The sequence below is a fragment of the Salvelinus namaycush genome, unplaced genomic scaffold, assembly GCF_016432855.1.
Source record: "Salvelinus namaycush isolate Seneca unplaced genomic scaffold, SaNama_1.0 Scaffold1430, whole genome shotgun sequence".
In the NCBI taxonomy this organism is placed as follows: Eukaryota; Metazoa; Chordata; class Actinopteri; order Salmoniformes; family Salmonidae; genus Salvelinus; species Salvelinus namaycush.
In genome coordinates this window covers 3194-10077 of record NW_024058154.1, presented here as the reverse complement: position 1 = coordinate 10077, position 6884 = coordinate 3194, and the positions used below count along the sequence as shown (strand labels likewise).

General features: G+C 40.9%; 1 long non-coding RNA gene across 1 annotated transcript; it reads right to left on the bottom strand.

Annotated features, from left to right (window-relative positions):
• Window positions 1-209: 209 nt before the first annotated feature.
• LOC120036679 lies at window positions 210-3202 on the bottom strand. Its single transcript, XR_005474594.1, has 2 exons — window positions 3156-3202; window positions 210-707 (listed from the first exon to the last, which is right to left on the bottom strand). It is a non-coding gene; the product is annotated as an uncharacterized LOC120036679 (long non-coding RNA).
• Between the last annotated feature and the right edge of the window lie 3682 nt (window positions 3203-6884).

Here is a 6884-nt window from a genome sequence, read left to right as displayed (position 1 = left end):
ATGTTTTCAGACGTTCAAATGGAAAACCAGATTTCCTGAAGTAAACAGACAAAAGGAGGATTTCAAGATCATGGTATCCAGATTCTTACAACATTTTAAAATGACATTTTAACAAAATGGTGGGCCAGGCCTGAACTGATCAGCTCAACTACCATTAAAACGGATATTGTAAGAGCATAGTTTCAGTCAATGTAAGGTCAATGCAAACACACAATATAAAACGTTTATTTACGTCATATAAAAAGTGTACCTACCTAATATATAAAAAGTTCACCTAGCTAATCTGAATGAAACATTTAGAGGTGTATGTATCATACATTTAGCAGAGTAACATGTCAATAAACACACAAAAACTCAACAATATGCTCTTATATTTACGTCTTCTCCTTTGGTTGGAATGGTCCTTTTCTAAAGCTATAGATCACAAGAACATCTAAAGTGTTGTTAGGGTGTGATGAAATACAAATAAATACTGCAGGAATCTTTTGGACTCATGACAGCGTTACTGAAAAGTGCATGGCTTCCTTCAGTCTTTTCCTAAGTGCATAATTATAATCTGCAACATCACTGTAATAAATAAGAGACAAGTTCTACAATATATTTCCCATATACATCCGTTTTTGTTTGTCCTTGAATTGCTTAATTGACGTCCCAGCACACAGGGTGTGTTTCAATTGAAACAGGTCATTCTCCTAGTGGAGGAAAACCTGCAAAAAAACAATACCGCTGGTTACATAGACTGCAGAACATTAAAGTAGAGTCCAATATTCTGTCCTTTGTCCCTAAGTATGCACTGCATTTACTGGTAATTACTGGTATAATAAACATTGTGGAAACGGTCTAGCCCGTACCTACACCTATCCAATACTTTATATATGGGGAGTGGTGAACAAGTGCACACTTCAGGAGATTTGTAGTTACATAACATTGATACTGCATGAATACATAGGATTACACACCTAAACAGGTATTTAGAGCAAAAAGATTCAAATATTTAGCTGATTCTGAGAAGCGTCAGCTAGCTTACCTGTTTCCAATTCGAAGGAGGAGTAATACCGAAGTATTTTAGCCTAGCTAGCCTACATGTTTCCAGTTGGTTGGATGAGTAATACAGATGTCCTTTAGCCTAGCTAGCCTACATGTTTCCAGTTGGTTAGATGAGTAATACAGATGTATTTTAGCCTAGCTAGCCTACATGTTTCCAGTTGGAAGGAGGAGTAATACAGATGTATTTTAGCCTAGCTAGCCTACATGTTTCCAGTTGGTTGGATGAGTAATACAGATGTCCTTTAGCCTAGCTAGCCTACATGTTTCCAGTTGGTTAGATGAGTAATACAGATGTATTTTAGCCTAGCTAGCCTACCTGTTGTCAGTTGGTTAGATGAGTAATACAGATGTATTTTAGCCTAGCTAGCCTACCTGTTGTCAGTTGGTTGGATGAGTAATACAGATGTAATTTAGCCTAGCTAGCCTACATGTGTCCAGTTGGTTGGATGAGTAATAAAGATGTCCTTTAGCCTAGCTAGCCTACCTGTTTTCAGTTGGTTGGATGAGTAATACAGATGTATTTTAGCCTAGCTAGCCTACCTGTTTCCAGTTGGTTGGATGAGTAATACAGATGTCATTTAGCCTAGCTAGCCTACATGTGTCCAGTTGGTTGGATGAGTAATACAGATGTCCTTTAGCCTAGCTAGCCTACCTGTTTCCAGTTGGTTGGATGAGTAATACAGATGTTCCTTAGCCTAGCTAGCCTACCTGTTTTCAGTTGGTTGGAGGAGTAATACAGATGTATTTTAGCCTAGCTAGCCTATCTGTTTTCAGTTGGTTGGATGAGTAATACAGATGTACTTTAGCCTAGCTAGCCTACCGGTTTTCAGTTGGTTGGATGAGTAATACAGATGTATTTTAGCCTAGCTAGCCTACCTGTTTCCAGTTGGTTGGATGAGTAATACAGATGTCATTTAGCCTAGCTAGCCTACATGTGTCCAGTTGGTTGGAGGAGTAATACAGACGTCCTTTAGCCTAGCTAGCCTACCTGTTTCCAGTTGGTTGGATGAGTAATACAGATGTTCCTTAGCCTAGCTAGCCTACCTGTTTTCAGTTGGTTGGAGGAGTAATACAGATGTATTTTAGCCTAGCTAGCCTACCTGTTTTCAGTTGGTTGGATGAGTAATACAGATGTACTTTAGCCTAGCTAGCCTACCGGTTTTCAGTTGGTTGGATGAGTAATACAGATGTATTTTAGCCTAACTAGCCTACCTGTTTCCAGTTGGTTGGATGAGTAATACAGATGTTCCTTAGCCTAGCTCGCCTACCTGTTTCCAGTTGGTTGGATGAGTAATACAGATGTCCTTTAGCCTAGCTAGCCTACATGTTTCCAGTTGGTTAGATGAGTAATACAGATGTATTTTAGCCTAGCTAGCCTACATGTTGTCAGTTGGTTGGATGAGTAATACAGATGTAATTTAGCCTAGCTAGCCTACATGTGTCCAGTTGGTTGGATGAGTAATAAAGATGTCCTTTAGCCTAGCTAGCCTACCTATTTTCAGTTGGTTGGATGAGTAATACAGATGTATTTTAGCCTAGCTAGCCTACCTGTTTCCAGTTGGTTGGATGAGTAATACAGATGTCATTTAGCCTAGCTAGCCTACATGTGTCCAGTTGGTTGGATGAGTAATACAGATGTCCTTTAGCCTAGCTAGCCTACCTGTTTCCAGTTGGTTGGATGAGTAATACAGATGTTCCTTAGCCTAGCTAGCCTACCTGTTTTCAGTTGGTTGGAGGAGTAATACAGATGTATTTTAGCCTAGCTAGCCTACCTGTTTTCAGTTGGTTGGATGAGTAATACAGATGTACTTTAGCCTAGCTAGCCTACCGGTTTTCAGTTGGTTGGATGAGTAATACAGATGTATTTTAGCCTAGCTAGCCTACCTGTTTCCAGTTGGTTGGATGAGTAATACAGATGTCATTTAGCCTAGCTAGCCTACATGTGTCCAGTTGGTTGGAGGAGTAATACAGATGTCCTTTAGCCTAGCTAGCCTACCTGTTTCCAGTTGGTTGGATGAGTAATACAGATGTTCCTTAGCCTAGCTAGCCTACCTGTTTTCAGTTGGTTGGAGGAGTAATACAGATGTATTTTAGCCTAGCTAGCCTACCTGTTTTCAGTTGGTTGGATGAGTAATACAGATGTACTTTAGCCTAGCTAGCCTACCGGTTTTCAGTTGGTTGGATGAGTAATACAGATGTATTTTAGCCTAGCTAGCCTACCTGTTTCCAGTTGGTTGGATGAGTAATACAGATGTTCCTTAGCCTAGCTAGCCTACCTGTTTCCAGTTGGTTGGGTGAGTAATACAGATGTACTTTAGCGTAGATCTGGAGGTTGATGAAGGGAGCGAACCCCACCACATCCTGCAGTATCACCAGGGAAATAGACAGAGAACAACAATACATTATAGATGATACTTCAAATCCTTTCAGATGGACATTTTGTTTTGTATGGTCCTTACAGTACAATTGCTTTCATCAATGCCTCAGTGAAACAATACAAGACGCTGTGTGTTCAGCCCTTCACATTAAATGTATAGGATGCCGGATGTTCTTAAGTGTTAAAACTGGGGGGTGATATGTGATTATTCAAATACACTAATTGTTGTGTTATAAATGACAGTAATAATTGTACATGAGTGTGTCCTTCGCCTTCATACCTGCAGCAGCACAAGGGCCCTCTGTAGTGGTGGCTCCACGTCAATCTCAACGTTCCTCTTCCGCAGGGGGTCCAGACTGGACTCAGTCACGTTGTGACAGTGGTTCACCTTCAGAGACTGCAGCTTGGGGCAGTACTCTGCAACAGTCCTGCACGCACGCACATACACACACAGCAGGACCAAAAGGTGTAAGGACAGGTTAACCAGTGAATATCAAAGTAGGAGTGCCAGTCTCCCCTTCATCCAAAGCAAGCTGGAGCAGGACATACTCTGCAACCGTCCTGGACACAGCACGAAGAGGGTTCTTACAGGTGTGCCATTGCAGATCTAAAACATGTGTCATGACGTTATCCTGTTGGGTGAGGTTTATGACCCCCCCCCCCCCCCACCATAAATACCTTTTCCCCTTTTCTCTCTCTACTCTACAGAATGGACTCTTGGAAATACTTTTTTTAACATAGAGACAGTATATGGTAACATCAAAAGGTTGGGGAATGGAACAATATTTCTGTAATCCAACCAGTTGAAAGTGTCCGTTGTTACTTAAAGAATATGATGTCAGATCAGTTGTCTTCTGAGACATTATTACTGATGATAGGACGGCATAAATTATATCTTGGAAAGTCTACACATTCTAGTCATCAGATTCACATGGAATTGTTATGCAATTTAAATGTTTAAATATGAAACTATTTGTGAAAATATTAAATGTAATTTTATCTTTCTAAATGAGAGAATTGTTTTCATAAGTCATTTTATGCTTACTCGGTGGCCACGCCCAACTGAACAGACATTGGTTGGAGAGGGATGAAACATGCCCTTCTCTTCCCCAGTATAAAGCCCCCGTGACCCAATTCACATCAGACTACGCAAACCCCAGCGTGAGCTGTGGTTGAGAATGGTTGAATATTCACTCTACATAACGAAATGTACATGAGACCAGATCACGTGGAGGTGACGATCACTACGCTGGAAGGATGAATTTCTACTAGACTAGCCAGAATTCAGCACGAGCTAATTATGGCAAAATGGTATGAACTTTGAACTCTTATTGACTAAAGAAGAAGTGATAACTCGACTTCTAGGATGTATCAGCTGCAGCTGTAAACGTACGTGGCGTAGGACAGACAATCTCCTAATAACAACGACAGGCTATAACGTATCCGCTCGACAACATTACGACCAGATAGATTCTTCAAAGGTCAATGGCGATCTCTGCTGAGCAAACCAGGCTTCCATCTTCGACCCATCTATCGAAGCGCAGCTCAGTGGAAATATATATCTTGAATTTTCCTTTTCACAATACCCCATAATGACATCACAATACCCCATAATGACATCACAATACCCCATAATGACAAAGCAAAAACAGGAAATTGTTGAAAAATATACAACAACTCAAATATCACATTTACATAAGTATTCAGACCCTTTACTCAGTACTTTGTTGAAGCACCTTTGGCAGTGATTACAGCCTTGAGTCTTCTTGGGCATGACGCTACAAGCTTGGCACACCTGTATTTGGGGAGTTTGTCCCAATCTTCTCTGCAGATTCTCTCAAGCTCTGTCAGGTTGGATGGGGAGCGTTGTGGCACAGCTATTTCCGGTCTCTCCAGAGATGCTCAATCAGGTTAAAGTCTGGTCTCTGGCTGGGCCACTCAAGGACATTCAGAGATTTGTCCCGAAGCCACACCTGCGTTGTCTTGCCTGAGTGTTTAGGGTCGTTGTCCTGTTGGAAGGTGAACCTTCACCCCAGTCTGAGGTCCTGAGTGCTCTGGAGGAAACATGCACCATCCCTATGATGAAGCATGGTGGTGGCAGCATCATGCTGTGGGGATGTTTTTCAGTGGCAGGGACTGAGAGACTAGTCAGGATCGAGGGAAAGGTGAACAGAGCAAAGTACAGAGAGATCCTTGATGAAAACCTGTTCCAGAGTGCTCAGGTTCTCAGACTGCTCATGATGCATTTGTAAGTTATTTTATTGGAGAATCAATGGATATAACATTCATTTATAAGTCCAAAACTGTATGTAGCAACTAAGGATTTTAACTTGAAAGTGAAAGTTTATTAATTAAGTCATCGGATGAATCCCGGAAACCAAAGATGTAACTACAACTCATGTCCACAAGGTAGAGTCAGAGCAGAGATAGTGAAATGTTTTCTGTTGGCCAGTGTCTAGTTCCCCTAATGTGACCTTTAATCTTCCTGTTGCTCAGTGTCTAGATCCCCCAATGTGACCTTTGATCTATAAAGTCAGCAGGAAGTACATGATAGACTGCATTCCAAATGGTACCACATTCTCTATGCAGTGCATTACTTTAGACCAGAGACCACGGGGTTCTGGACAGAATAGAGTGCCATTTAGGACACATGCAGAGTGTGTAAACTAGCATATCACCCTACTCTACCTAGCAACATGATGACAACTACTGATCTGTCAATCAGACAAGGAAAGAGAGGGAGGTTTTAATATATTTGGCAGATTTTAAAATCACAGCTAACAAATGTATGATGCTTAATATAGGTTTATTGAAGGATTACAGATAAACTGGTGAGCCATACAACGTTTCCACCATGAATTCACATCGTCATTGTTTATCAATCACATCATTAATACTGATGTACAATCAGAAGATATGGACGGTACATTCAGAAGATATGGACGGTACATTCAGAAGATATGGACGGTACATTCAGAAGATATGGACGGTACATTCAGAAGATATGGATGGTACATTCAGAAGATATGGACGGTACATTCAGAAGATATGGACGGTACATTCAGAAGATATGGACGGTACATTCAGAAGATATGGACGGTACATTCAGAAGATATGGACGGTACATTCAGAAGATATGGACGGTACATTCAGAAGATATGGACGGTACATTCAGAAGATATGGACGGTACATTCAGAAGATATGGACGGTACAATGGATGGATATATTGTGATGTGCAGATCTGCATCCGTTGGTAATAATGGCAGGTGATGTCAGGTGACGTGTGAGTTCCATAGTGGTCCATTCAATATGGAGACAGGAGAGGATCCTCAATACCTTATGGCAACACACACACATATATATATATATTACTGTAACTTTTGATAATGCTATAATACTAATTTGTACAAACACTTGTTTCTAATTGGTTGTTGTATCAGTGGAGGCAGGATTAAAGAA